The sequence below is a fragment of the Pan paniscus genome, chromosome 8 (genome assembly GCF_029289425.2).
Source record: "Pan paniscus chromosome 8, NHGRI_mPanPan1-v2.0_pri, whole genome shotgun sequence".
Classification (NCBI taxonomy): domain Eukaryota; kingdom Metazoa; phylum Chordata; class Mammalia; order Primates; family Hominidae; genus Pan; species Pan paniscus.
In genome coordinates this window covers 58,692,245-58,714,140 of record NC_073257.2, presented here as the reverse complement: position 1 = coordinate 58,714,140, position 21,896 = coordinate 58,692,245, and the positions used below count along the sequence as shown (strand labels likewise).

The following is a 21,896-nucleotide window of genomic DNA, read 5'->3' as shown; positions in this document are numbered from 1 at the left end:
GAAACATGGCTTTAACATCTGCTTCTGGTGAGGGCCTCAGCAAACTTACAATCATGATAAAAGGCAAAGGGGAAGCAGGTGTTTCCACACGGTGAAAGAGGGAGGAGAGAGGGGAAGGGGGAAGGTACCACACTCTTTTTTGTTGTTGTTGAAATGGAGTCTCACTCTGTTGCCCAGGCTGGAGTGCAATGGCACGATCTTGGCTCACTACAACCTCCATCTCCCAGGTTCAAGCAATTCTCCTGCCTCAGCCTCCCGAGTAGTTGGGACTATAGGTGGGCACCATAACACCTGGCTAATTTCTGTATTTTTGGTAGAGACAGGGTTTCACCATGTTGGCCAGGCTGGTCTGAAACTCCTGACCTCAAGTGATCTACCCGCTTCAGCCTCCCAAAGTGCTGGGATTACAGGCTTCAGCCACCGCACCTGGCCAGTACCACAGTCTTTTAAATTACCATAATGAGAATTTGCTTATTACCATGGGGATGGGACCAAGCTATTCATAAGGAATCCACTACCATTACCCAAACACCTCCCACTAGGCCCTATCTCCAACATTAAGGGTCACATGTTAACATGAGACTTGGAGGGGCAACATATCCAAAACATATCAGAATTGTATTTCCCAGTTCCTTCCAGAGCCATGGGCTTCTCACACCTAGAGAGCATGGAAGCAGTAAAAGAAAAGCTATTCCATGTCCCTCACTCTTCAGTGGTAGGAACTTTTGCCTACAAGGCCCTTCCAGCATCAAAGGCAGAGGCAGTGTAGGAAACAAAGCATGGCCCAAGTCCCTCTTGGGGCTTTTATTATTCTGGCCTCTTTTTAGGGAAAAAAAAAAATGATTTTTTGTGCTGCAGACACCATGTCCAATTAGGTTTGTATACTCATTTTAACATCAAAATTTAGGCCAGGCTCTGTGGCTTACACCTGTAATCCCAGCTCTTTGGGAGGCTGAGATGGGTGGATCACGAGGTTAGGAGATCAAGACCATCCTGGCTAACACAGTGTAACTCTGTCTCTACTAAAAATACAAAAAAAAAAAAAAAAAATTGCTAGGCATGGTGGCACATGCCTGTGGTCCCAACTAGTCAGGAGGCTAAGGCTGAAGAATTGGTTGAACCTGGGAGGCAGAGGTTGCACTGAGCTGAGATCCCACCACTGCACTCGAGCCTAGGTGACAGAGTGAGACTCCATCTCAAAAAAAAAAAAAAAAAAATTTAAGATAGGTTACTTTCCAGTTGTGTAAAGACTGTTTTTCAATTTTGTTTTGTTTTTAGTGACATATTAGTAGATAACCACTAAGTGTGGTTCAAGATGCTTACAGGGATTCTGTTGCATCTAGAGATAGGTGTCTGGTCAGGAAGTAGTTCTTAGAGCTGTTAGCTCTTAGAGTCTGATAATTAAAGTAAGCTATGTGTAAATGCAGAATGAGAGAATACTAATGGATCATGGCTCATATATGCAACAGTTAAACTTTTTATTAGCTAAATTTTTCATCTGGCCTAATTTTTTTGCCCTTTTCTTTTGTACATGAGGATTCTTTCATTTGTATGTAATAGAAACAAAAAGTAAACTAAATGAAAAACTAAGTTTTTAGATTTGACTTATGAAATTAATCATGCCAGGTAATTTAAATTATAAATTATTGAATATTATTTTTTAAATGGAATTTTGTCTCATTTTACATAGGAGTAATCAGTAAGATGTTAACAACTACTTTTATTTTATGGTATTTGTATCAGAAGTGACCAGTTTTTTTTTTTTATTCTTAGTTGTAGAAATAAGAAGAAGCAACTGTACAAACTATGTAAGTAAACACTCAAATAGTTAAGAAATTGATAGTTTGACATAAAAGGATGTCTCTCTTGATTTCTTTAAATTACAATGTGGACCTGGCGGTGGTGGCATGGACCTCTTTTTGTGGATTTTCTAAATCTCTTCTATTTTCCTGAGTATTAAATTTATCCAGAAAAGTGTTTAGCTTAGCGTGTCCACCTTTTAAAGATTTCTGACATTTAAGTTAAATTTCAATAGTCTGGTTCAAAAGATCTGCCTTAAGGCTGGGCATGGTGGCTAACGTCTGTAATCACAGCACTTTAGGAGGCCGAGGCAGGCTGATCATCTGAGGTCAAGAGTTTGAGACAACCCTGACCAACATGGTGAAATTCTGTATCTACTAAAAATACAAAAGTAGCCGGGCGTGGTGGTGCATGCCTGTATTCTCAGCTACTCAGGAGGCTGAGGCAGGAGAATCACTTGAACCCAGGAGGCGGAGGTTGCAGTGAGCCAAGATCACGCCATTGCACTCCAGCCTGGGCGACAGAGCGAAACTCTGTCTCAAAAAAAAAAAAAAAAAGAAAAGGGCCTTAAATATTTAATCTTATTTTTAATGAAAGAACAAAAATAGAATAGCTAAGTTAATTGCCAGCACTGTCTATTGACTTTCTATCACAGCAGGTAAAAGCGTACCTTCCCCGCTACACCATGATCTTATGTTTCTCCCTGTGTTTCTTCCAATTGTAGCACACTTTTTAATTAAATCAGTAATATTTACATGATTATGACTCTGCAAATATTATTCACTGCTAAGTCATATGGTGTTTTCACTGTGCCTCTGCATTCCATGTCCTTCATCCTGTCTCTGAAACAGTTCTGAAATCTGAGCACTTCTGCAATTCTCCTGGATCTTCTTTTTTCCTAGCCTGTGTTAGTTTATCTATCCAAATATCGTTAAGTAGCCTCTGGGTGCTCTGTTTGCTTTCACATCCATTATTTTTTAGCATGAAGCTAATTTTCTGAGTATATTCATTTGCCTATTTTCTAACAGCTGTTTTTCCCCCAAGTATTGTAGCATTTATCACATGCCTTTCAAAGATATTTTCCATCTGTGAAAACACATCTGTTCCTTTTTATGTGTGTGTGGGGGGCAACTTTCTTTGGCCTTTTGTCATCCTAGTTCAATATAGCGTGGGTTTCCCTAGATATGCTCGATGTCTGCTTTTCTGGGCTAACTCCTTAAAGTCTTTTGGGATCTCACGTAACTGCTGTCTTGTGTGGGATCGCCTGAGTCCTAGATTCTGTGTTTCCTTCTTTCCTGTTATCATCTCTAGTTGTACTTGAACACATTTTCCTAGGTGGAGATGTTAAAATCCCTTCTCTTTGATAGAGAGTACACCTCTAGGTTGAATCTAAATTGTATGGTTCTGAAGACATTTTGCAGTTGTGCTCTTATTACAGTGTTGTTCTTGAATCTATTGCCAGTGTGTGATACGTTATTTACAACCAGGTTTTAGTTATCTGCGGAAGCTTTTTAGAATCTCTCTCTCTAAGGTTCTGAAATTTTATAACAGCTTGTTGGGGATCTTTTCATTTTATTGAGGCTACTAAACCTGCAGACTATCTCTTCTTGAGAATTCTTTTTTATTTTCTCTGTTACTTTTTTACTGATAGTCTTGTTATTCAGACGCTAGGCCGCTTAGACCAGTACACCTGCATTGATTTTTAATTTTTCCCCTTCTATTTTTTTCAGTTTGTCTTTTTATTCTAGTTCTGGGATATTCTGTGACTTTATCCTCTACTATTTCTATTGAATTTTATATTTTTTGAGAGTGTTTTAAGATTTTTTTTTAAAGTTTTGCTCCTGATTTTGACTGGTCCTATCAATTCCTTTTTTCTATTGTTTTGATCTCTTTTCTTGGAGGCTTCCCTCCAATGTGTGGTGGTCCCTGGCCTGCTTTATTTGGAAGCAGGATTTCTGTTAACTGACAGCACTCAGTGTGAGGCCTTAGAAGCCTGACTAGCTTTTCATTTGGGAGACCTCAGTGTATTATCTGGGGATCTTTATTGAAGACATTTCAGTTTCTTCTGAGAAAGATCTCCCAATTTTCTGCCTGGAAAGTAAAAGCAGGCCTGGAAAGGAAAAGCAGAGTTAGCGAAGAAAGTTGGAGTTCCATTTTTGGTGTACAGTTTTCTTTATATCTCAGGTTTAAGCCATGGTATCTCTGAGCCAGAAATTCTCAGGTTTGATATATCCAGAGAACACACATCTAAGTTTCTTGTCAGATGGAAGGACAGGTGGACTTGGGGCTCTAGTTAGAGATTTGCAACTGACCTTGCTGGCTTTTTTTTTTACATTTTACCCTACTTTCCAAAGTGCCATTTGCCTGTAAGTTCACAACCTGCCTTTAGTTCTGCAAGACAAACTGGCTCGCTTCTGTTCCAGTCACTTTCTGTAGTCACCAAAGTTGTGTTTCTGTGTTATTTACCACTCCTTTATCTACTTTTTATGTCTCAGCATTTATTAAAAATTATCTCTGTCAACCTTCTGTGCTGGTCATGGGTGTAACCTTTATTTTATGACTAATGAGGCTTCCGGAGGGAGACGAAATAAATTTGTGGTCAATCTATTATATTTAATCCAAATTTAGGACCTATGTTTAAATCAAAGTCTAATTTGAGTATAATGATATCAAGCCAGAGAATTTTTTAAATTAATGTATCTATAATAAGCATATTACACTTTTCTCCTAAGGCCTTGTTTAATATTTTCATTCAAAGTTTATCCACTGCCATATGCTTCCCATTACTTCACAACATAGATGGAGCTGTTTTCCTGAATGCCCAAAGTGTTAGAAATATTTAAGTTAATTAAGATTTGTTCATTTTTAGCCTGGTCAACATAGCAAGACCTCATGTCTACAAAAAGGTTAAATAACAAATTAGCCAGGCCTGGTGGCACGCGCCTTTCGTATTACCTACTCAGGAGGCTGAGGCATAGGATCGCCTGAGCCCAGGAGTTTGAGGCTGCAGTTAACTATAATTGCACCACTGCACTCCAGCCTGGGCAACAAAGGGAGACCCTGTCTCGGAAAAAGGAAAAAAGTTACTAATTCTTTAAAAACATATATAAAATTTGTCCTGCCCAAAAGGAGAGTGAAAAATATGAACTTTAGTCTTTGTTTTATTTTATGTTTGCTGAGAAAAATGCTGTACTTTATTTATTTATTTATTATTTCCATAGGTTTCTGGGGGAACAGGTGGCATTTGGTGACATGACTAAGTTCTCTAGTGATGATTTGTGAGATTTAGGTGCACCCATCACCTGAGCAGTATCCGCTGAACCCAATTTGTAGTCTTTTATCCCTCACCCTCCTCCCAGCCTTTCCCCCAAGTCCCCAAAGTCCATTGTATCATTCTTATGGCTTTGCATCCTCATAGCTTAGCTCCCACGTATGAAAGAGAACATGATATTTGGTTTTCCATGCTGAGTTATTTCACTTAGAATAATAGTCTTACTTCCATCCAGGTTGCTGGGAATGCCATGAATTTATTCCTTATTATGGCTGAGGTGGTATTCCTCATATATATATACATTTATATGTATGTATATCACAGTTTCTTTATCCGCTCATTGATTGATGGGCATTTGGGCTGGTTCTATATTTTTGTAATTGTAATTTGTTTGAGTTCCTCATAGATTCTGGATAATAGCCCTTTGTCAGATGTATAGACTGTGAAGATTTCCTCCCACTCTGTGGTTGTCTGTATACTCTGCTGATTGTTCCTTTTCCTGTGCAGAAGCTCTTTAGTTAAGTCTCACCTATTTGTTTCTGTTGCATTTGCTTTTGTGTTCTTGGTCATGAAGTCTTTGCGTAAGCCAGTGTCTAGACGGGTTTTTCCAATGTTATCTTCTAGAACTTTTATGGTTTCAGGTCATAGATTTATGTCCTTGATCCATCTTGAGTTGATTTTTGTGTAAGGTGAGAGTTGAGGATCCAGTTTCATTCTCCCGCATATGGCTTGCCAATTATCCCAGCACCATTTGTTGAGTAGGGTTTACTTTCTTCACTTTATGTTTTAGGTGGCTTTGTTGAAAATCAGTTGGCTATAGGTATTTGAGTTTATTTCTGGGTTCTGTATTCTGTTCCATTGGTGTATGTGCCTATTTTTATATCAGTACCGTGCTATTTTGGCGACTATGGCCTTATAGTATAGTTTGAAATCAGGTAATGTCATGCCTCCAGATTTGTTGTTTTTGCCTAGTTTTGTTTAGGCTATGCCGGTTCTTGTTTGGTCCATATAAATTTCAGGATTGTTTTTTCTAGTTCTGTGAAGAAGGATGGTGGTATTTTGATGGGAGTTGCATTGAATTTGTAGATTGCTTTTGGCAGTATGGTCATTTTCACAATATTCATTCTACCCATTCATGAGCATGGGGTGTCTTTCCATTTGTTTGTGTCCATGACTTCATTCAGCAATGTTTTGTAGTTCCCAACGGCATATCAAAAAGATAATCCGGCCAGGCACGGTGGCTCACACCTGTAATCCCAGCACTTTGGGAGGCTGAGGTGGACGGATCATGAGGTCAGGAGTTCAAGACCAGCCTGGCCAACATGGTGAAACCCCATCTCTACTAAAAATACAAAAGTTAGCCGGGCGTGGTGGCGCTCACCTGTAATCCCATCTACTCAGGTGACTGAGGCAGGAGAATTGCTTGAACCTCGGAGGCAGAGGTTGCAGTGAGCCAAGATCACCGCACTGCATACTCCAGCCTGGGCAACAGAGCGAGACTCCATCTCAAAAAAAAAAGAAAAGATAATCCACCATGATCAAATGGGTTTCATACCAGGGATGCAGGGATGGATTAACATACACAAGTCAATAAATGTGATACATCACATAAACAGAATTAAAAACAAAAAAATCACATGATCATCTTAACAGATGCAGAAAAAGCATTTGACAAAATGCAGCATCCTTCTATGATTAAAACCCTCAGCAAAATCAGCATACAAGGGTCATAGCTCAATGTAATAAAAGCCATCTATGACAAACCCACAACCAACATAATACTGAAAGGGGGAAAAGTTGAAAGCATTCCCCGCGAGAACTGGAACAAGACAAGGATGCCCACTCTCACCACTTGTATTCAACATACTACTGGAAGGCCTAGCCAGAGCAATCACACAAGAGAAAACAATAAAAGGCATGCAGATCAGTAAAGAGGAAGTCAAACTGTTGCTGTTTGATGATGATATGATCATATACCTAGGAAACCCTAAAGACTCCTCCAAAAAGCTCCTAGAACCGATAAATGAATTCAGCAAAGTTTCAGGAGACAAAATTAATGTACACAAATCAGTAGCTCTGTTATACCCCAGAAGCGACCAAGCTTAGAATCAAACCAAGAACTCAACCCCTTTTCTGATAGCTGCAAAAATAAACTAAAATAAAATAAAATACTTAGGAATAGACCTAACCAAGGAGGTGAAAGATGTCTACAAGGAAAACAACTTTAGTATTTTTAGTGGGTTAAAATGAGAGGCAGCAGGTACAGCAGAAGAAGTCAGTGCGCGGGCATCCGCATCCAATGGGTACTGCACCTTTGATGGTAAGGCTTTGGTTTTGACTAAATTACTAGGTACAATTATTTTCTAGTTTTTGTCATTAAACCTTAAAACTACTAAGTAACCCCTTCCATTTCTTGTTAAATATGGTAAAATTTCATACTCTCATTTATGCTGACTGACGTTAGATTATTTGTTTCTGTTTTGTGACTATCTTAAATAATACCTATAAACAGTAAACTGTTAGTAGTGTTTTTGCTGTAATTAAATGTAGTAAGACTTACCTTCCAAATGATAACTGAATTGTCAAACACTTGTCGAAGTTTTGGATTTACTCAAAATTCTATGCTCAGCAGCTGGAGGTAGGAAGAGTAAGGGCCCTCCCTTACTCTTATGGAGAGGCATACTTTCTCATGAGGGGAATACTCTGCAGGAATTAGCATCTTGTAAGCAGTGGTGAATTCAACTAATTAGTGTATCAAAATACATTTCTTGGTGTGGCTGCCGACAAAGAGATCCAAGAGGGTAGATGGAGTCGAGCTTGCTGAAGCAAGGAAAGAGAAAAGCAGTATTGTAGGCAGAGAGCAGGGGTAGAGCAGGAAAATGGCTAGGTGCAGGTCAGATGATTTATAGAATGAAATTGATCAAGTTTTGAAGTGAATGCACAGTATTCTCCGAGAGTCTCATTTGAGTCATGTCTTGGCAGTCTTATTTAAACATGAAGTGAAAGTTAGATTTTTTAAGTTGTCATTTGTTTTCAGGGTGTGAGAGAATATTTAAGTGATACTCTTTTTATCCTCCACATAAGAAAATAGGACTAGAGAAACCTATGGCTTCCTCACTTGTTGGTGGCCTAGCAGCCCTGGCACACAGAGCCTCTGAATCTGAAACACTTCTTTTGTAACAATATCACCTGAAATAATACATTTAGGATTAGTAATTTAGTAAATGCATTAGTCTTGTATTCACTGCAATAAAATGCTCTTGTAGCAGGATTATTTAATACACTACATTTTATCGTAGTAAATAAATAATAGAAGGGCTGGGCACGGTGGCTGACGCCTGTAATCCCAGTACTTTGGGAGGCTGAGGCAGGCAGATCGCGAGGTGAGGAGATCGAGACCATCCTGGCTAACACGGTGAAACCCCGTCTCTACTAAAAATACAAAAAGTTAGCCGGGCATGGTGGCAGGCGCCTGTAGTCCCAGCTACTCAGGAGGCTGGGTCAGGAGAATGGCGTGAACCCGGGAGGCGGAGCTTGCAGTGAGGCGAGATCGCGCCACTGCACTCCAGCCTGGGCGACAGAGCGAGACTCCGACTCAAAAATAAATAAATTTATTAATTAATTAAGTAAGTAATAGAAATTCTCGGCTGCTTTTTATTGCTGTAGAAAAAAAATGAAATCTTATTTTAAACTTTTCTTTTTTTTTTTTTTTTGAGACGGAGTCTCACTTTGTCTCCCGGCCTGGAGTGCAGTGGCTCGAACTCGGCTCACTGCAAGCTCCGCCTCCTGGGTTCACCCCATTCTCCTGTTTCAGCCTCCTGAGTAGCTGGGACTACAGGGGCCTGCTACCATACCCGGCTAATTTTTTGTATTTTTAATAGAGACGGGGTTTCACCATGTTAGCCAGGATGGTCTTGATCTCCTGACCTCGTAATCTGCCCGCCTCCACCTCCCAAAGTGCTAGGATTACAGGTGTGAGCCACCGCGCCCGGCGAAGCCGACTTTTCCCATTATTTTTAACGGTAATTCATAAAATCCTTGTTAGGTTTGATGACAGGTACCATATTAAGGGCAGCATTTTATAACCCATATCTTAAACATCATCTCTGGAAGTTGAGAGCCTCCAATGGGTTTTCTATAGAGTGCACATGATACCACACTCAGGCAGTTCATGGAGTGTAAGACATATCTTAGTGCTTTATCATTTGACATTTTAACTGAGAAAAAAATACACTTTGATAAGTTTGACTTACACTTCCCTTCCCCTTCAGGTATCTACTGAGCGTTTCAGTCGACAATACAGCTCGTGTTCGACAATATTCCTTGATGACAGCACAGCCAGCCAGCATTATCTTACAATGACAATAATATCGTGAGTACAACTATGCTGCCGAGGGACAGATTCCTTTATTCTAAAATTATTTCAGCCATTTGGTTGTCCTCTTCAGCAATCAGTTTAAGAAATTGGAGTCAACCATATATGGATATCCAGATTCTAAATATTAAGTATCAGTTTCTCTTTTAATCTTAGACGTCGTGGTGGAAGGAAAAATCAGTTAGCAAAGAAGCAATCCCAGAAACAGTGTTTCTTTTTGATGCCTTTATGCCTTTAGACAATGTTGAACACAGTGAGAAGGATAGGTTCCCTTTATTGAATGTATTTTGTGGAAACTTAGTTTTTCAATGCATCATAGGCCTAAATCAGTGTGCACTACTTTGGACATTATCATCCTTGGAAGAAGGAACAGCTTTTCTTCTTCTGGCACCACAGTGTATCTGCATTTGAATTTCTCCCATTGTGCATGAGCACCTCGTGGGCCACAAAGATGCGCTTTGAGAGCACCCTGAGATGAAGTTTATTTTAAAAGGAACAACAACCAACACCACCACCAGCTCCACAGGGGCCGTCCAGTGTACATTATTCTCATCTCCTTGGGTTATTAGTCTTGATTTTTAGAACACAGTTTGGAAAGTGCTAATTTAGAATATTAATGTCTTTATTTTTAATTTAACTTTTCATTCTGTAAACATAACTAGCTTATAAACAATTTTGTTTCAAATGCACTAGCCTTTTTAGCTAATTCAATTGTCAATAACTTTTACTTCAGTTAAAAGTGGCAAGTTTACACTCATAATAATGTCACTTTCCTCCCTCCCTTTTAACAATAGTTGAGAGGAAATTGTGTTTCGAACAAAAACTGGACTCAAACTCTGTCTCAAGTCCTGAGCTTTGGGACCTATTGAGTAATCACTAAGTGTCTGTAGTCAGCCAAGTCTCTTAAATCTTTGAGCACACATACACAAAAATTACTTTGACTAGAGTCCCTGGCTTCTTCTGAGTTCCAAAGATTTTGATATGTTAGCATATAATTCAAAAGCAGCTTTGAAGATTAATTTTGCTGAAACTAATTTCGTGCTTTTTTCCTCATTATTCTACTTTTTAGAAGTCTACTTTTGAGAGTATAGTAAGTTTTAATTTGCCACCAGCAAGTTTGAGAAATAATCATTTGGTGTATTCACTATTGGTGAAATAAAGTTATTGAACAAATTAATAGGGCAAATTGGCTTCAAGAAGATACTTTGAAAAATGTTTTATCATGAATCAGTAGTGCACTGTTGTCAGTGGGATAGGTGGAACTCGCTGAGGTCACTTATGCAAGGTTTTTTTCAAAATACAAGTCTGCAAACACATGTATCTTCCCATCTCCACTTTCCCTCTATCTCTAGGCACTGAGAAGCCTTTTAGGAGAATCGGGATGGATGTGAGGCATCTTTCTGTGAAGAAAAGCATCCCAGAAGATTCTGATTTTCACCCCAGCTCAATCATTCCAAACTTTGCTGCTGATTGAAATCACCTGGGAAACGTTTACCAAGAACCTTGATGCCCAAAGCCATACCCAATACTAATTCAATTAAAATGCCTCATGTTGAAGATGAGGCAGATATTAAAGCTTCTCAGGCGATTTTAATGTGCAGCAAAGTTTGAGAGCCACTGCTTAATTTGAGTTTAGGACGAGAAACTGCTCCTAGTTGGTGGGACCTTGGGCAAGTCAGTTTTAAGGTCTGTTTCCCTGATCTGTAAAACGAGTGTTGAATTAAATGTCACATGAGGTCATTGGTCCTTTCAAGCATGTAACTTTAAATTCTGTGATTTTAAAATTATTTCAGAGATGAAAACTACTTGAAGCACTATAGACATATCCATCTCACATGCTAATGTTACAGGCTTTTAAAAAAGTGCTATTATTGTGTAGACCTATTAGTGGAATTGAGATTTGCCTTCCCTCAGTTATTTTGAGCCTCACTCTACAAAATTAGCTGGGCGTGGTGGCACATGCCTGTAATCCCAGCCACTTGGGAGGCTGAGGCAGGAGAATCTCTTGAACCCGGGAGGCAGAGGTTGTGGTGAGTGGAGATCACACCATTGCACTCCAGCCTGGGCAACAAGAGCGAAACTCCATCCACCCCCCCCCCCGCCCCCCCCCAAAAAATTATCTGAGCATAGTGGCGCAAACTTGTAGTCCCAGCTTCTTGGGAGGCTGAGGCATGAGAATCGCTTGAACCTGGGAGGTGGAGGTTGTGAGGAGTCAAGATGGCACCACTGCAGTCCAGTCTGAGCAAGAGAGACGGACTCTGGGTCAAAAAATAAATAAATACATAAAATAAATCGCATGGGACGAAAGGTTTCGTGGGTAGAAAAGCATATAACAGGGAAATCTGTTATTATTTATATATTGTAATCACCAACAGAAACGCGTCTTCTAACGGCATATTTCCTTGCATTTTGGTTCTCATATTTTTGTAAAAAACAAAGAAATGAAAACAAAGTGCCCTTATGGTACTGTTCTGAACTAGAAGATTTGAATTTCAGGGCCGCTAGGAGAGCTTCCTCTGCCCCCCTTTTAAATAATGTCTTCAGGCCTAACAAATGATAACATCTATTGTTATACATTTTTTTTCCTTCCACAGTGTGACCTTGGAGATACCTCATCATATCACACAAAGGTGAGCTTTTTAGAAACCTGTCTTGTTATTCTAGCTAATTACTTTGCAAGATATCAAGCTCAGTGTTAGGTCACAGCTCTAGACGTCATAAGGTGTATTGTGCCTACTAAAATATCGAAGCAAATTATTTGTATTTTCTTTGTTCCTTAAGACTCTCATAATTCTTAAATGATTGAGAATCTCAAAGAGTATGTGTTTATATTGATTATATTGATATTTAGTGTGGTAGAATTACACAATTGAAATTTTTTCAAAATCTATTTTTAGTTTAGATTTCACAGCCTCACCACTGTTGATATTATGGGCTAGATAATGCTTTGTTGTGAGGACTGTCTTGTGCATTGCAGAGAGTTTAGTAGTATTCATGGCCTCTACCAACTAGATGTCAGTAGTAACCCATGACCCAGGTTATAACAACAGAAAATATTCCTTGAGAACAGTATTGTTAACAGAAATTTTTCATTGAAAAATAACTTTTCTACAACAAAAAGTTGAGTAAAAAGTGTGTCATGTGTTTATATTATTTAAAGTCTCTCATGTTGAGCTTAATAGGAGACAAATGGATTCTCTAGAGCTTTCTTTGCAATTTGCTTTAAAGAAGCAATAAGAGGCTGGACACGGTGGCTCAAGCCTGTAATCCCAGCACTTTGGGAGGCTGAGGTGGGCGGATCACAAGGTCAGGAGATCGAGACCATCCTGGCTAACACGGCGAAACCCCGTCTCTACTAAAAATACAAAAACTTAGCTGGGCATGGTGGCACGCACCTGTAGTCCCACCTATTCTGGAGGCTGAGGCAGGAGAACCGCTTGAACTTGGGAGGCGGAGGTTGCAGAGAGCTGAGATCGTGCCATTGCACTGCAGCCTGGGTGACAGAGCAAGACTCTGTCTAAACAAACAAACAAACAAAAAAGCAATAAGCTGGTGGGGCGCAGTGGTTCACATCTGTAATCCCAGCATTTTGGGAGGCTGAGGTGGGTGGATCACTTGAGGTCAGGAGTTTGAGACCAGCCCGACCAACATGGTAAAACCCGCCTCTACTGAAAGTACAAAAAATGGCTGGGCGTGGTGGTGCATGCCTGTAGTCCCAGTTACTTGGGAGGCTGAGGCAGGAGAATCGCTTGAGCCTGGGAGGTGGAGGTTGCAGTGAGCCGAGATCTCGCCATTGCACCCCAGCCTGGGTGACAGAGAGAGACTCTGTCTCAAAAAAAGAAAAAAAGAAGCAATAAGATGACCTAACCTCATGCAAATATGTAGTTGGTAGAAGGTGTATTTTTAAAGTTTTCAGACAGTTGTGGGTATTTGTTAACACTAAATCAAAACTTCACAAGTGGTGGTTTCTTAAATTAGTTACGGTGGCATTTTACATATTAATAAATTTATTCCATCAGTGCTCATTGATCTTTCTTGCACAGTAAATGGATCTTTTGCTCCATACTTGCATTTATAATATCATGCATCAGTTACTTGGAATATATTGGTTTATGTTTTATTGTGTCAAAAATCGCTTTTAGTTTAACCACCAATCTTACTTTAACACGCCTTTAAGTATTGAAAAGCTGCCAAGCCTACAGTAGAAGGAACAAGTTTTTCAAAGTCCACAGGAAAGCTTAAATTTTATCATTGGGAACAAATACGTATTTCCCTTGAAGTGACAACCTCTCACTTCATTTATTTTTGAGAATGATAGTTGAACTGGTTTTTTAGACCGAGTTTCACTCTGTCACTTGGCTGGAGTGCATTGGCATGATCTCAGCTCAAGCAATCCTCTCACCTCAGGCTCCTGTGTAGCTGGGACCACAGATGTGTGGCACCACACCAGGCTAATTTTCTTATATGTTTGATAGGGACAGGGTTTCGTTATGTTGCCTAGGCTGGTCCCGAACTCCTGAAGGAGCTCAGGCCATCTGCCTGCTTTGGCCTCTCAAAGTGCTGGGATTTTACAGGCGTGAGCCACTGCGCTGGCCCAGTTGTACTTTTAAATAAAAATGATGTTCTGTGAAAAAAGTGATTTTTCAGTTCACAGTTAAATCATGGATTCTTTAAAAACAAAAAAAAAGCCCTTCTGGTTAACTTTCCACTTATTCAGAATATTAGAGACATGTCAAGATTTAACAACATTAATTTTTACTGCTTCATCAGACATTCTTAAGAAATTCAGGCTGTGTTTTTTACCTGTAGGGGACAGTGAAGAATAGAATGACTACTAATGTAATTGGTACCACTGCCTTGATTTATGCTGAGAAACCAGCCATTGTACCCACTTTTGCTTTTATACAATCATGGCAAGTGTCAACGAAAAAGCAGGCAATGACTTTGTATTACTTTCACAAATTTTTAAAATTTTTCATCAGCTTTCTCAGGTTTAATTAGTATGATTCAGAACAGTGTTGGCCAGGCATAGTGGCTCAGGCCTGTAATCCCAGCACTTTGGGAGGCCGAGGCAAGCAGATCACCTGAGGTTAGGAGTTCAAGACCAGCCTGGCCAACATGGTGAAACCACATCTCTACTAAAAATACAAAACTTAGCCAGGAGTGGTGGCAGGTAATCCCTGCTACTTGGGATGCTGGGGTAGGAGAATCACTTGAACCTGGGAGGCGAATGTTACCATGAGCCGAGATCACACCATTGCACTCCAGCCTGGGCAACAAGAGTAAAACTTGGTCTCAAAAAATAAATAAATAAATAACAGTTATGACCTCTTAGGCCTTCTGGAAGGTGTCTTTGGGATCCCGAGAGGTCCACAGAGCACATTTGGAGAACCACTGGTTTATACACAGGCACAATGCATTAGTTTTACAAAGTTTAAAGTTCATCAAAGACTGGCCTCTTAAAAAGGCAGATGAGTTTGTCACTCAAACAACAGAAAATACATAAATACATCATGAGAGTATACTACAGAGAACTAAAGAGAAAGGAAGCTAGGAAATCTGAATCACATTTACATTTATTAAAGTTTACTACTACTGCTTTGTAGAACGTTCTTGTGTTTCAGTGTGTGGTTAGAAGAGTGAAAATATGTTTGGTTTATTGCCATGGCCTGTTAGGGAGAGTCAATACTCATGGGCATTTCTGACTGGTTATCATATAAAAGGCTTCACGGTACAGGCCATGATGTGCTGAGAAAGAAGAAGTCAGGAAACCCTCTGCAAGTCAGGATCCAGGAGAAGAATTCGTAAAAACTGCTTTGGTAAAGTAAACACCAAAGCACACAGGAGGCAGTATTTTACTAAACAAATATTGTACCAAGATATTAACAGTTTTTGAAGTAATGTGCTTTCTTATTTTATAGAGATGCAGATAGATCTTTGAGGACACTTGATGAACAGTTACACTCATTTGCGGTAAGTGGCACTTTTATTGAGGTTGTATTGTCATCGTACACTTGTATCTGTTTCATGCCGAAGTCAAAGCCATCTTTTTTTAAATCTTCCCCATTTCATGTTGCATTTAGTCATCTTAAGTGTTGTATAAAGAATGTGCTGGAGTAAGAACTGATCTGCAGCTCTGTTTTGTTAGTGAGCTAGTATGAGTAAATATACTATCCAAACAACAGAAAATATATCTTTTTTTTTTTTTTTTTGATGGACTCTCTTTCTGTAGCCCAGGCTGGAGTGCAATCGCGCAATCTTGGCTCACTGCAGGCTCTGCCTCCCAGGTCCCTGTTCAAGCAATTCTCCTGCCTCAGCCTCCCGAGTAACTGGAATTACAGGCATATGCCACCATGCCCAGGTAATTTTTTTTTCTTTTTTCTTTTTTTTTTTTGTAAAGACAGGGTTTCACCATGTTGGCCAGGATGGTCTTGAACTCCTCACCTCGTGATCCACCCACCTTGGCCTCCCAAAGTTGCTGGGATTACAGGTGTGAGCCACCATGCCTGGCCCAGAAAATGTATCTTTTTAAAAGGTAATTGTGAGCTGTCTATAGGACCCTGCAAGCCACTACCCAATTTTTGAAGCCATTCCTCCTTCTGTTCCACACAGGTTTCCACCGTGCACATTACGAAGAAAAGAAATGGAGGTGGGAGTTTAAATAACTATTCCTCCTCCATTCCATCGACTCCCAGCACCAGCCAGGAGGACCTTCAGTTCAGTGTTCCTCCCACTGCCAACACACCCACGCCCGTTTGCAAGCGGTCCATGCGCTGGTCCAACCTGTTTACATCTGAGAAAGGGAGTGACCCAGACAAAGAGAGGAAAGCCCCGGAGAATCATGCTGACGCCATCGGGAGCGGCAGAGCCATCCCCATTAAACAGGGCATGCTCTTAAAGCGAAGTGAGAAATGGCTGAAGACATGGAAAAAGAAATATGTCACCCTGTGTTCCAATGGCGTGCTCACCTATTATTCAAGCTTAGGTGATTATATGAGGAATATTCATAAAAAAGAGATTGACCTTCAGACATCTACCATCAAAGTCCCAGGAAAGTGGCCATCCCTAGCCACATCGGCCTGCGCACCCATCTCCAGCTCTAAAAGCAATGGCCTATCCAAGGACATGGACACCGGGCTGGGTGGCTCCATATGCTTCAGCCCCAGTATCTCCAGCACCACCAGCCCCAAGCTCAACCCGCCCCCCTCTCCTCATGCCAATAAAAAGAAACACCTAAAGAAGAAAAGCACCAACAACTTTATGATTGTGTCTGCCACTGGCCAAACGTGACACTTTGAAGCCATGACGTATGAGGAGCGGGATGCCTGGGTCCAAGCCATCCAGAGCCAGATCCTGGCCAGCCTGCAATCATGCGAGAGCAGTAAAAGCAAGTCCAAGCTGACCAGCCAGAGTGAGGCCATGGCCCTGCAGTCGATCCAAAACATGCGTGGGAACTCCCACTGTGTGGACTGTGAGACCCAGAATCCTAAGTGGGCCAGTTTGAACTTGGGAGTCCTCATGTGTATTGAATGCTCAGGAATCCACCGCAGTCTTGGCACCCGCCTTTCCCGTGTGCGATCTCTGGAGCTGGATGACTGGCCAGTTGAGCTCAGGAAGGTTATGTCATCTATTGGCAATGACCTAGCCAACAGCATCTGGGAAGGGAGCAGCCAGGGGCGGACAAAACCCTCAGTAAAGTCCACGAGGGAGGAGAAGGAACGGTGGATCCGTTCCAAATATGAGGAGAAGCTCTTTCTGACCCCACTACCCTGCACTGGTCTGTCCCTGGGCCAGCACCTGCTGCGGGCCACCGCTGATGAGAACCTGCAGACAGCCATCCTGCTGCTGGCACATGGCTCCCGTGAGGAGGTGAACGAGACCTGTGGGGAGGGAGATGGCTGCACGGCGCTCCATCTGGCCTGCCGCAAGGGGAATGTGGTCCTGGCGCAGCTCCTGATCTGGTATGGGGTGGACGTCATGGCCCGAGATGCCCACGGGAACACAGCGCTGACCTACGCCCGGCAGGCCTCCAGCCAGGAGTGCATCAACGTGCTTCTGCAGTACGGCTGCCCCGACGAGTGCGTGTAGTATCTGTTTTATTTGACTGCAGTCTCCTTGGTGCAAAAACAAAATGGGAAAAATAAAGATAACTCAGAATTTCAAAAGGAAATCACAAATTCAGCTTATAATAGCATTTTCAGTACTTTTCATAAACTAATACACAAAATGTTGATTTTTCTGACCGTAAGACATATTTTATGTCCTTTTGCCGAGGTGGATGTGTTAGTCTCAGGCCCTCCTGGCCACATTGCCCAAGTCACACAGGCTTCTGTATTATGTATTTAGATAAGATGTGTGAAAATATATTTGAAAAAAAGTTCATAAATATGCATTGATTTTTGTACACATGGCACCTCTTTTTCATTTTTATCTTTATTTTTGGACCATGTTTTGCTCTGTGGCCCCAGCTGGAGTGCAGTGGCGTGATATCTGCTCACTGCAAGCTCTGCCTCCCGGATTCACACCATTCTCCTGCCTCAGCCTCTCAGGTAGCTGGGACTACAGGTGCCTGCCACCACACCTGGCTAATTTTTTGTATTTTTAGTAGAGACGTGGTTTCACCATGTTAGCCAGGATGGTCTCGAACTCCTGACCTCGTGATCCACCTGCCTCGGCCTCCCAAAGTGTTGGGATTACAGGCGTGAGCCACCGTGCCGGGCCCATGGCACCTCTCTTAATTTATAAATTGAACTGGATGTGAAGTAATCATGTCAGCTAGTTGAGATAAGAGGGTTGCAGATCGGCTGGGCGCAGTGGCTCACACCTGTAATCCTAGCACTTTGGGAGGCCTAGGTGGACTGATCACCAGGTCAGGAGATCGAGACCATCCTGGCTAACATCATGAAACCCCATCTCTACTAAAAAATACAAAAAATTAGCTGGGCATGGCTGGGCGTGGTGGCTCACACCTGTAATCCCAGCACTTTGGGAGGCCGAGGCAGGCTGATCACAAGGTCAGGAGATCAAGACCATCCTGGCTAACATGGTGAAACCCCATCTCTGCTAAAAATACAAAAAAAAAAAAAAAAAGCCAGGTGTGGTGGTCGGCACCTGTAGTCCCAGCTACTCGGGAGGCTGAGGCAGGAGAATGGCGTGAACCCAGGAGGCGGAGCTTGCAATGAGCTGAGATTGCACCACTGCACTCCAGCCTGGGCGACCAAGCGAGACTCCATCTCAGAAAAAAGATTAGCTGGGCATGGTGGCGGGCACCTGTAGTCCCAGCTACTTGGGAGGCTGAGGCAGGAGAATGGCATGAACTCAGGAGGCAAAGCTTGCAGTGAGCGGAGATTGTGCCACTGCACTCCAGCCTGGGCAACAGAGCGAGACTCGGTCTCAAAAAAAAGAAAAGAAAAGAAAAAGAGGATTACAGATCATTGCACATGGAAAATATTCCCAGCAGTAAACACTTCCATTAATGTGATCTACAGCTTTTAAAAAGGAGCATCTCAGAATAAGATGGTGGTACAATTTGCTTATTGAGAAAGGAAAAAAAAAACACATGAGTATATTACAAAGGGAAAAGAAGGAATGTGATTTCTCATGATTGAAAGCTTGATTTAGATTGCATACAGCTTTTGCTACCCAAGACCAAGTGGCTCTGGCAAGACAGGGTGGTTTTCCGAATGCCAGACCGAGATGCCTTATGAAGGCAGCTGCCGATGGTTCCAGATGTAGAGAGATAGGTGATGCAGGAGGGAAAGCTGGACTGGAAAAGGGAGAGTTTTGTAGGCGGGCTACGCTCATTGTGCCTTTGAAAGAGCAGAGCCGGCAGCCTCTAGTCATCATTTGGATATACAGGACTAGAGCATGAATCTGATGTAGAGCTACAGAATGAAGAGCAACAGCAGCTGTTGAAATACCGAGAAAGTGTGTAGAATGAAATTGGACAAGCCAAGCATGGTGGTTTCATGCCTTTAGTCCTAGCTACTTCGGAGGCTGAGGTGGGGGAATTACTTGAGCTCAGCAGTTTGAGTCCAGCCTGGGCCAGATGGTGAGACCCTGTATCTTAAGAAAAGAAAAAATAAGACCAGGTACAGTATCTCATGCCTGTAATCCCAGCACTTTGGGAGGCCAAGTTGAGAGGACTGCTCGAGTGTAGGAGTTCAAGACCAGACTGGGCAATAAAGTGAGACGCATTTCTACCAAAAAAAAAAAAATCAAGAAATTAGCTGGACATGGTGGCACATGCCTGTGGCCCCAGTTACATGGCATGGCAGGCTGAGGCAGGAAGATCACTTGAGCCCAGGAGGTGGAGGCTGCAGTGACCCATATTCATGCCACTGCACTCCAGCCTGGGCAACAGAGTGAGACCCTCTCTCAAAAACAGATAAAGTGGACAGAAAATAGGTCGGTAAGGACTAATCATTTAAGGGACAAGCCCCCAGAAGAGTGGCTACTAGAGTGGGAGGAGGAAAAGCAGAAGGAGAAAGAGTTGAAGACAGGCGAGGCTGTGGTCCCAGTGCTGAATTCTGCCAAGCAGTGACTTGATTCATGAACACTCACTGGATGCTGACTCTGTTGCTCTTCTGAGTGCTGGGGTAGAGGAGAGGAGAGGTGGAGCACAGTTCTTGCTTTTATGAGCTTATGTTCTAGGAAGTTCAAGTATTTTTTCAGGTAGCATGAAATAGCAGGAAGAGGAAGCAGGCTAAAGGGACACAGAGTGATTGGGGGCTATTTTAAGTAGAATGATAAGGAAGAGCCTGTCTAGAGAGCTATTTGAACAGTGACCTGACTGAAGGGACAACAGAAAGCAGTGCTGACATTACAGGTAGCAGGATGACTGCCAAGACAGAAACGCATTTCATATGTGTTTGAGGAACAAACAGCAAGGTGACCAGCATGGGGAGAGTGAAGAATGAGGGAAACCTTGAATGAGAATAAAGCAATTCCATCTTGGATGCTAATCTGCCATGTTCTGATTAATCCCAGTTCCAAGAATTCATCTACGATTTGTATTTTATCTTTTTAAAAAAATATTTTTTATTTTTTATTTTTTGAGATCGAGTCTCACTCTGTCTCCCAGGTTGGACTGCAGTGGCACAATCTCAGCTCACTGCAACCTTCACCTCCTGGGTTCAAGTGATTCTCCTGCCTCAGCTTCCCGAGTAACTGGGATTACAGGCGCCTGCCACCACGCCTGGCTAATTTTTGTATTTTTAGTAGAGACGAGGTTTTACCATGTTGGCCAGGCTGGTCTGGAACTCCTGACCTCAGGTGATCTGCCCACCTTGGCCTCCCAAAGAGCTGGGATTACAGGCGTGAGCCACCGTGTCTGGCCATACACATCCCTGCTGAAGCCCGCATTACCCTTTCCCTATGCTATATAAGCCCTGGGTCGGGGAGGTGGGGGTAATGGCACAGGGATCCACCATCTTATCTTGGTGCCATCCCTGACTTGGCTTCTGTTCATAAATGCCTATTAAATGTTTCTTTCTGAGAAACTGGATTTGTCAGCCTCTTTCTTTGGTATCTCAGGTTCCTTGGTCTTTGCGGGTACGTTTATATAGACCTGCTCAGCACAGAACAGGCAGTTTCTCAAAAAAATTAAAAATAGAATTACCAAATGATCTGGCAATATCACTTCTGGGTATATAGCCAAAATAATTGAAAGCAAGGTCTCATAGAAATATTTGTACACTGATATTTATAGCAGTGGTATTCACACTCGTCAAAAGATGGATGCAGCCTAATTGTCCATAGGCAGATGAATTGATAAAATGTGGTATATACATACAATAAAATATTCTTCAGCCTTAAAAAGGAAGGAAATTCTAACACATGCTACAACATGGATGAACATTGAGGACATTATGCTAAGTGAAATAAGCCAGTTAGAAAAAGACAAATACTGTGTTCTTTCACTTATGTGAGGCGTCTAGACTGAGTAAGCAAACTAATAGAAACAGTAAGTAGAACAGGGGTTGCCAGGGACATGGGGAAGGGAGAAAATGGGAAGTTGCTTAGTGGATATAGAGTTTTGGTTTTGTCAGATGAGAAAGTTCCGGAGACTGGTTGCATGGCAATTTGAATATACTCTACATTACCCAACCCAAGGGCTCTCCTTGACCCCTGTTCCAACTGCCACTTAAAAGTGGTTAAGGTAGTAAATTTTATGTATATTTTACCACAATTCAAAATAGAATTATTATTATTATTATTTTTATCATAATTTTTTGAGATCCCTCACTCTGTTGCCCAGGCTGGAGTGCAATGGCACCATCTCGGCTCACTGCAACCTCTGCCTTCTGGGTTCAAGCGATTCTCCTGCCTCAGCCTCCCAAGTAGCTGGAACTTACAGGCACATGCCACCATGCCCAACTAATTTTTGTATGTTTAGTAGAGACAGGGTTTCACCATGTTTGCCAGGCTGGTCTCGAACTCCTGACCTCA

The 21,896-nt window shown here is 41.9% G+C and overlaps 1 pseudogene; it reads left to right on the top strand.

Annotated features, from left to right (window-relative positions):
• LOC103784189 (arf-GAP with GTPase, ANK repeat and PH domain-containing protein 5-like) overlaps window positions 1-20,947 on the top strand; it is a 63,776-nt pseudogene extending 42,829 nt beyond the window's left edge.
• The last annotated feature ends 949 nt before the right edge of the window (window positions 20,948-21,896 follow it).